The sequence below is a fragment of the Lygodium microphyllum genome, chromosome 12 (genome assembly GCF_053477565.2).
Source record: "Lygodium microphyllum isolate KBCC chromosome 12, Lygodium_microphyllum_v1.1.10, whole genome shotgun sequence".
NCBI lineage: Eukaryota > Viridiplantae > Streptophyta > Polypodiopsida > Schizaeales > Lygodiaceae > Lygodium > Lygodium microphyllum.
In genome coordinates, this window is record NC_141146.1 from 128,053,292 (window position 1) to 128,063,358 (window position 10,067).

The following is a 10,067-nucleotide window of genomic DNA, read 5'->3' on the forward strand; positions in this document are numbered from 1 at the left end:
TGAGGAGCTTCTTCATTGGCAATCTTCATCGACAGACTTCATCAACATTGGCATTCCTCTTGCCACCCTAGGATCAATTTCTCCCTTGGCCTTCCGCCACATCTAGGATCTGAGAGGGGGTGTTAGCAGTCATGTTTGTCATGCCTTGTCATCTCCTGCCTGTAAGCCTCAGTCTGAGTCAAATGAGGACTTCAGGAGCTCTGACTTGTCTATCACTTGTTTTGACGGAGGAGGTAGCTCATTCTAGAGCACTCAGTTTATTGCATTTCAATGCATTTTTCTCCTCTAGTCCAGATTTTATATGCATTTTCTAGAGCAGTTTCTGCATTCTTCACCTTGTCTCACCTGCCGGACATTGTCCACCCTTTTCGAGATTTTTCTGAGCATTCTTGGCATTTTTACCAGCATTAAATGCTAGTCGGATATATTTATAGCCTCAAATTTCAAGTCGGCCAGGTTTTGGGGTTTTTGGCTATTTATAGCCATTTCCCACTTGGTAGGTAGTTGTATTATCATCTTCCCTCCTTCCTTGGCAGATGCACACTCCGACTCTGTCATCTTCCTCCGTCTTCGGTGTTGCCGTCATCATTAGCCTGATCCAATGCCCTCACTGTAGGCTTGACATTCTGTATGCGGAAGCGCTCAAGGACTTTATAAATGCACTCCCTCTATGACAGATAGAGTAGTCCCTGAGATCTATCGCGTGTAATGCACATACCAAGTATATGAGAGGCCTGTCCCACATCTTTCATCTCGAAGCTCTTCTTGAGCTGAGCCTTAAGAGCACCTAGCTCCTCATGAGCTATCCCTGCTAAAAGCATGTCATCCACATAGAGTACCAAAATCAGTAAAGAACCGTCACGGGCTTTCTTCGTGTACAAGCACGGATCCATAGCACTGCGGCTGTAGCCCTGTGACTGCATGAATACATCAAACTTATAGTACCATTCCCTAGGTGCCTACTTCAAGCCATATAAACTCTTCTTTAGCTTGCAGTATTTCTTCTTTCATTTTCTGCCCTCTCTCTCCCTCTCTCTGTGTTCGTGTTCCTTCTTCCATTGTGCACTCTCACAAGAATGACTTAGCAATTTGCTAAGTCACTCATAAATAAAGGAATTTGCTATTGTGAAGACATTTGGGATAGGTCCAGATTAGCATTACTCTCCCTTAGGAGCATTGCAGAATAGTATGGGACCAACCAGGTTAAGTTGGAATTTTTGAAGAGAATCTTGGATAGAAGAAACCCTAGTTGGCCCATTTCCTCCATCATATCTCATGGCAATCTGAGCAAGTATCTTCTCACTCCCATGGGGAAGCTCCTATGAAGTGCAAAAGGGCTTCTGACTTCATGAGAAACTTCAATGTGCACGTATGTAAGGTGGAGTACTGAAGCAGGGAGTGGTCAGACACTCTTTCTAAGAAGGTTAATTTTATAATCTAGAAGCTAATCATGAATAAATATCCTACTAAGGAGAGGATTATCAAGCTTGCAAGGGTATCTCTTGACTGTGTTTTCTATAAAAGGGATACTAAGACTCTGCAGCATCTGTTTTGGGATTGTCCAGAGATTAAAAAAGTGTGGAGGCAAGTTCAGCCCTGGCTAAAACAAGCTGGGTTCTTCAAACAGTATGACACCAAGTTGATTCTTTTTGGAGACAAGGACACCAAAGGTGAGCACTCATGGGATGCGAGCTGTAGTGGTACAGAAGGTTTGGAGACTCAGAAATGGTAGGATTAAGGCCCCACTTGTTCCCTGGACAAGTGGTAGAAGCTCGAGGGTGAAATCTTAGTGGCTCTAAAAGGTCTCAATGTGGCTAATAGAGCTTTTAGGGTTTTTTATAAGGATCTCTCTAAAGTGTAAGGTCTCCCTCTGTTTTTGGTTGAGACCTTGAAGACTGCCTCATATGGCAATGTACATATTTTATTTCTTATTTCATTAATATTAATCACTCTGCATTATTTATTTATTTTTTAAGTTCCCTTTCGTGAGAATTGCAATTCAATTTCAAATGAACAGTAACTTTTACAAACAACATTTCAAAAAACACATTATTGTAATCATTCTTTACTTCCCATGCTAAAGAGTCAACATTCATTATAAAGTGAACTTCCTACACCACAAACCAACAACATGAAACTCGAGAAATGATTTTACATTAATTCTACCCATACTAACAAGTTGACATTTATTATACCAACAGAAACTGATCTTCCTACACCAAAAACATAGAAACTGGAACACAAGAAATGATTCCCTGTGCCTTGCCTGTTACTTTTTATTTAGCAGAATTCTGCAATCAGCTAATGAATCCAGAGTCTTCTTGAGCTTTCAGTTACATCACAATGTATGTCCCAGGCTTTGAAACTTAAAGGTTCAGAACAGATGTAATCCTTCTCCAACTTCAGAAATAATGTTTACAGCATGCATTGCACGTCTTAGATCAACCTGAAACTCACAGCCAGCAAAGTTCATCCATAATACAACTGTTGCTGCTATACTATGATAGTAATCAGATGTTCAGCTCTCTCAAGTCTCCCATCCCTGCCAAATAAGTGAATCCACCGGTCTTTGTCTTCTCCATAGCCAATGAAACAGCATTTCTTTCAGGTATTTTGTCAGATCCCAATACCCCTTCAAGCTACCAGATTTTCCATACATGTTCGTTAGAGAGCCTTACCAATCACAACATTTGACACATAACCATGACTAACAACAGTAACCTGCAGCCTTCTCCCTTCACTCAGAGATACCTGGCAAGTACATACTGAAAGAACACTTACGAATGTAATTACATTGTGTTAAATCTTTTCCCATCCATATGTTCAAACAAGGTCATTGCAAGTTTAAACTGCCCAGTGCAAACATATGATAGTAACACACTATTTCAAGTTACATCTTTTTTGGGCATTTTGTCAAATGTCATCCTAGTGTCAACAAAGCAGCCAGCCTTCCCGTACATGTTTAGCGATGCTTCTTTCAATGGCTGTCTCAACGCTACTGTAAACAGCGCAAGCATGCAGCTGCCTGAGTTTGACTAACATTGCTTTCTTATGACAAGCAGAAAGCATGCTGATTCTTCTCACTTTGTCTGCTAACAATCTTTCCTCTTGCATTCCCATGAAACGTTGGAAAGTGTCAGTGTCCTGAGAGTTACAATGAGATTGTTGCAAAATGCATCTTCCATCAGCAACTCAATTCCTCAAGTGAATTTTGACAAGCACAAGCAGAAAAGACACCAAGAAAAACAAGCTTGTCCAGGATTGATCCTTCTTGTTACACTTGTCTAAACACATCTTTGTTGTGACCAAGATCACTATAGGCTTTAATGAGAAAGGCCCATGAAATGCATCTTTGCAAGCAGATCCCCGGCTTCTGACAGCGCCACAAGAAGCTTATTTCTGAAGAGGTAGGTTTGCTAGCATGACAAATCCATGTCAGGCATGCAGTCATGGATGGCCTTATCTTGATAAAGATCTTTGACATATCTGCACCATCCCAAGAGAGGGAAAAAAGAGGCCACCAATCGAAGTGTGATGTGAATCTCCATACAATTTTTTAAAGGTGTCCTGCCATGATCCACACTTTTGCATAGCAGTTTATGGCACTCATCTCCCACCAACAGCTAAAAGAGCAACGTGATTGAAACTTCAGTATACTACAGCCCTATCTTCTTTTTCTTTTCCATCCTCTAGAATTTTGACCTTTTGCCTGCCAGGAAGCTTCTGTGCCATAGGGCAAAGATTCTCCGACAATTTTGAAGCATCCATCCATTCCTGTCTACTGCTGTACAATGATGCTCAGGCATACTCTTGTCAGGATGAGTGACACTTTACAAACCAACAGAATGTACAGCAATTCTCCCAATAATACAACATTCATCCACGAGTGTCAAGCATCAGTCATAGGTCGCGTAGATGACCAACCGTGCACGGCCATTAATCGCACAATAGATGCAGAAGTCACAGTTTCACCAGAGTAGCCTGCACATGCACAAGATGGATGCGGATAGTGGCAATGTCAGTTGTTTTCTAATGTCTACATTTCCACTGTTTTTGGAGAAGTATCGCATTCCCTGCAGACACGTGGATGTAACCATGTGGAAAGGAACCCACAGTAATGGGAGAGTTCCTTAAACTATGGCTGGGTTCAGATGGAGGTGGCAGCGATGCAAACCATGATGATATCTTGCACACATGACCAACTGTGGTTGGTTTTACTAACAACGTCTGTGAAAAGCACAGTTTGATCAGAAAACAAATCTGGCACATGTCCGTTGGTGAGACTGCCACAGTTGATGGTCTTGCAGAGTAGGAGGAGCAGAGAGAAACTATAAAACTCTGGTTTTGCAGGCCAAGAGACGCAGCACTGCAGCGCTGCACAGCCGCATTTTACCTCCTCCTCCACAGCAGCACCTGTGCAGTCTTCTCCCCCCCACTCACTCCTGCTTTTCTCCTCCTCTTCAGAAGCAATTTACACACTGTTCACCCCGCCACCAGGCAGTCCTCTGCTCATTACCGTCGGCTATTCCCCCCTCTCTTGCCTTCCCTCACCACCAGACATCTTCTCTTTGGATCACAATTCTCCATGCAATTGTTTTCTTCTGCCTGAAATCCTCTGTCATCCAGAGGCCTACCTCCATTCCTCTTCCATTCACATTCTGCCTGCCACATAAAAACACCCCAAGCCACTCATTGACATGGATTAATCCCTCAACAGGTACTGAATTCTGTCATTCCTGAACTTGTTTGAAGCTGAGGATACCCCTACACCTTTCACAATCTTGCTTTGTATATATTGGTGCTTGTTTGTGTTGTTCCCAACAGTTATAGGAGCAGTGCATCAACTGGCTGCACATTTTTGAAATCGGTGGGTGCATTTTGGCTTGGAGTTCAACAAACTGTATGGATCCGTGAACTCGATGCATGCGATCAGCTCTTCCACAAATGGCTTAGATTTGATTATGCTTCCTTCCAAATGCTTCTACGACATCTGCAGCCTCACTAGCCATGACATGGGGAAGGAGACTATGTTCGCACCCCTATCGAGCCAAAGAGTGCTCTTAGCTGTGCACTTCTTTGACTCACTCATGACAACTCCACACATCATATTGCTGGCACCTTTGGCATGGGTGAGTCCACAGTGCATAAATATTGTCACATTGTGGTTGATATTCTTGCCATAAAGCTTCGGGCAAGTATCATCTAAATTCCATCAAAGGAACAATTGCGAAATATCATCACAAACTTTCAAACGCTCACATTGCTCCCCAATGTTTGCCATGCTATCAATGGCTCTCACATCAAACTTGCCCGGAAGCCCAACATAGAGGACATGCCATCTCAGTATTGGTGCAGGCATCATTTCCATTCTATTCTTTTGCACACCATTTGCGATGCGCTAGTGGTACCAACAATTACGCTACACATTGGAAAGCATCAACCATTTACAGGTGTTTCAAAAACAATGAAGTTCTGCAAGAGTCAATCATGGTGCTTCGTGCCATCTGCGTGTGCCCTTATCTCTTGGCTGATTCAGGGTATGGGGCTTGTGCACACCTCATCAATCCCTTTAGGTAGGGGCACCCTTCTGCAACTAGAGATTGGAAACAGTTCAATCACCACTTGTCAAAGGGACAAGTGCGGATTGAACATGTGTTTGGAATGCTTAAAAACCGTTGGCGCATTCTTAGGGATATCAATATAGACCTTAATAGTGTCCCCAAGTACATTGTTGCTTGTTGCATTCTTCACAATCTTCTTGTGAAGGGCATGCGAGAGGAGCATCGAGAGGATGACTTCGATCCTCATTTAAATGATGGCAATGCCGTACGCTATGTCAAAAGGTCTAAGCATGTACAGAGTCAAGCCTTACACCAAGCTATGTACAAAGAATGGTCCCACCGCATGCAAATACTCTGCAACTATTAATAAATCCTTGCCTTTATTTTTCCAAGTAAAATTGTAGAACTATTGTTACTATTATGTTGGCATGGTTTTGTCTAATTCATAGAAGTGTTATTACTATCAGTCTTCTTTTTTAGTGTAACTCAATTGTCGTAAGTAAGATCATATACGGCTCTGCTTGTACCCCTCCCTATATTCGTTGGCTTGTTTGATGCAATAAAAGCTTAAGGTAATGAACTGACATTAGCAATCATGTATGCTCAGCAAACATCTATGAAACTAGAATGCAGCAACCCATGAAGCATCCTTCAATTCAACAAGGCCCACTGAAGTAACAAAAACTAAGTCTGGGACACACAAACAAGTTGCACAAATGTTGTGCTTATTTCCATCCTCAAGTGCATCATCTATCTACACATGCTGATCACTTGATGTGGATGAACAACGAGGAGCTAGGAGTTCCACCATGCTAAGTTGCATCTCCAACCTTTTGCCTCCAATTCAATACGCCAGAACACGGCTTGCTCGAAAGCCAAAGCCAAAGCACCAACAAAATGCTCCATGGACATTCCCAAACCATCCAATGCCAATGCCGTCGTCCGCTTCTTCATCTTCTAGCCCCATACTACCTGAGTGACAGTTGGCCCTGGAACTGCCTCGTCCTTTTTGTTGTCTAGCATTGGTTTGTCCTAGTCCTCATCGGGTTTGTGGTGGGGGGGGGGGGGGGTGTGGTTGGTTGCGGGGGCATACTTGCATCTTCATCTCCTTGTGCATTGACCTCATCTTCAGCAAGAGAAACCACTTCAAGAGGGACCTAGACTTGGCTTGAGAAGCCATTATTCAGGCCTCTAACCTTCGGCGACCCTCCAAGAAGATCATCCATGCTGCTGAAGAACTCATGTGCCTAGAAGGCTCTGCTCCCCACTGTAACTCTTTTTTCTTTTCTTTCATGAACGTTTTCTTCAAGTTTTCCCACTTGTACTTGCATTGATTGTCTAAGAAGTTTGTGTTGCTCCTGCCGTTCGAACAACACACATACTTTAAAAGGTTCCATTACGTCGTATGCATAACAGCAATAGAACAAGAAGATATGGAATTGCACCTACAATTGAGGTCACGTGCAAGGTCAGCCCAGTCTTTAGCCTTGAAGTTACCCCTGTTAAGGGAAAACCACTTGTCCTCGTACAAATCAAGCAGTACTTCGACAAGGGCTGGTGTCCAAATTTCGGTTCTTTTTCTCCTTCGACCTGTTGCTGCCTTTAATTTTGCCACTTGCGCTGCACCGGCAACGGGAACAGGGGGATCACTTCCACTGCACCAGCAGCGGGAGCCTGTGATGCCATGGTAGCATGGGGCTCGATGGCGAAGGTGATAGTGCTCTTCGTGGGATATGGGGGCTTGCACCAATCGGCATGCACAGAAGGCCGAATCACAGAGACAGAGACCCAAAGAGAGAGAGAGAGAGAGAGAGATCGTACCTGACCGGGACTAGTAGGCCGAACATCCGCAGTGGCGGGCAACGATGATGATCACAACGAGTGTCAATGCAATTGTTCTTCAAGGCTTCACATCAAATGGAATACTGCAGTCAAACGTTCGAGTGGAACTGATAGCATCGTGCACAAAAGAAAATGGATTAATTTTCTGCAACATGTCCTTCTTCGATCATAGAGAGAGAGAGAGAGAGAGAGATTGTACTTGACGAGGAAGAGCTGGCTGAATATGAGCCCTGGGCAAGGAGGATGATGACAACGATTGACAAGCAATTGTATTTCTGATTCACATCGACTGCAATACTACAATCAATTGCAGAAAAACAAGGACAATGAGTGTGCCTCCCGAGAGCTTACGCTCTATGTAGCAGCTGGCAATGGCGTTGGCGAACGGTGATCGCTGGAGATCAGAATGGACGACGTTCTTACCGGCAAAGAAGCGCTCTCGACGGAGATGGAGCGGCAGGAAGTAAGGCGCAAGATTGACCGAAATGGCCCTTATGCGGACGGTGCGTGAAGCTTCGACACATGTCGAAGGTGCCGCAGTTATGCGCGGTGTGACACCGGCGGCTCGGCTCTCCCGGTGGTAATCGGGGAGAGCTACGGTAAATGTAGATGCCAGCGAATACGGAGATCCTCTAACGACTGTTGCAGCGCACATGACCACAGTGGGCGGTGATGTGTGCGGCATATTGTGTGAACGGCAGTGTTCGGGAAAATTTTTGACATAGATCTTTCTCGTCTTAGCCTAAGGCAGTTCTATGAAATTTCAACCATCCAAAACTTTTACATTCCAAATTACACGACTCGATTTCCTTGATCTTGCAAATTGAATGGGCCCAATTCTTTTTTAAATCTATAATAAAAGGATAATCACCTCTTTCTCATTATTTACAAAGATTTATATTTCAAGGTTTCCTTTGGAATTCGTTCAATTACTTATCTCTTACACCTTAGAAATTAAAACGCTTATTATCATTGAGTAACTTGATTTACATTAGTTATCTAAAATTTGAATAGTAAAAAACAAATGTATACAAGTGGTTTCTATGTCTACTAGTAAGTCTATGGCCTCATAGAAGTATATACATCATAAGCACAAAGATAAAGAAAAAGTATAAAATAAAAACCCAAAAGAAAAGAAGTTGAAGCATAGAAGAAACAAAAAGAAAAAACAAAACTAACCTGAAAGAGAACATAATAAAATACAAGCAAAATTAAAAACAAAAAAATCTTTTAAAAGTCAAGCATATTTTATTGAAAGAAACCATTATACAAAAAATTAAAAACAAAACTAACATGAAAGAGAACGAAATGAAATACAACCAAAATTATAAACAATTTTTTAAAAAAAAATTAAGCACATTTTATTAAAAGAAAGTGTGATCTAAAAACAAATGTGAAATATTTCTACTCAAAAGATAGAAGCTACCAATGAAAAAAGAAGTTTAAAATAGAAAAATGGTAAAAAGTCAAAAATTTTGAGACAACAAAAGTGCAAATAATGCATAGTGACTTCAACATCATCATAGGCCATTTAAAAATTATCAATTGCTCTTATGAATATGTAAATTTATTGTAAAACCAATGAGCAAATTCCTTGTGCTGTGTATAAATGTCTATGTGTTTTGTTAGCCCATAAGTCCATACTCTCAATGAACTCCATATCACAAAACTTAGAAGGCCCTTCAATAAAGATTTTCATTAATGCATCTAAACTCTTAATCTCCAAACAATTACGTAGCTTACTCTTAATCACAGTTCTAGCACTAAAACCTCTCTCACAAATAGCAATACTCGAACATTGGACAAGAGCTACTTGACAAAGAGTAAGAACATTCGGATAAGCATCCCTACTATTACAAGCAAGTGCTGAAGCTATCTCTAGCAATGTGAATCATATCCAATCTCTAGAAGCTTGATGCTTTAAATTTCTAAATTCTTTCTTAAACTCATCAACTTCTACCATTGCAAGGAATTCTTCTATATTTAGCTTTTTAGGGAAACCATAATATGAAGTTAATTGATCTATCTCTTAGGTTCAATAGTTTTTTAAGGCCTTCTCATGTATTGGATATTGTGCAGGCACAAGTATTTTTAAGTAGTTAAGTATAGAATTATCTTGAAATCGAGAATTCGAGTTACTTACCACTGACTTGGCAAAAGCAACTTGAAATTCTGAGGCTTTGTTAAAATCTTCTCCATTAATTTTACATTTTAAATCATGCTCATAAATTTTTTCCCATACAAGCACCTCTTAATGTATATAAATACCCTTTTTTAGGCCCATAGTCTGGAAGGATGTCATAACCATATATTCCAACAATTAATGCATTCACATCAAGAGGAGGACAATCAATATAATATTGTGTTATGGATACAATTTCATTCTTTACAAGACTATCTATAGTTGTGACATCCACAAAGTCTTTTTGAAACATTTGGCTTAGTGTTGTTAAACTTCTCAAAATGTTAGCTAAGAAATGTAAGCAATAAACGCACTCAAAATCGGCCAACTCTTCATAAATATGTAATGCCTCTCTTTTTGTGATCTCAAGTATAGCATCTAAAGACTTGCATACTCTACTAATAGCTCTATATCTACTTAACCATCTTACATCAAAAGTATGCTCAAGTCGAAGAATGGGACATGCCAAATCTTGTTGCATA

The 10,067-nt window shown here is 41.2% G+C and overlaps 1 long non-coding RNA gene across 1 annotated transcript; it reads right to left on the reverse strand.

The window, feature by feature from the left end:
- Positions 1-2,234: 2,234 nt before the first annotated feature.
- LOC148028247 (uncharacterized) lies at positions 2,235-8,101 on the reverse strand. The gene is made up of 4 exons (XR_015692708.1): positions 7,827-8,101; positions 7,603-7,700; positions 7,011-7,510; positions 2,235-6,919 (listed from the first exon to the last, which is right to left on the reverse strand). It is a non-coding gene; the product is annotated as an uncharacterized LOC148028247 (long non-coding RNA).
- Between the last annotated feature and the right edge of the window lie 1,966 nt (positions 8,102-10,067).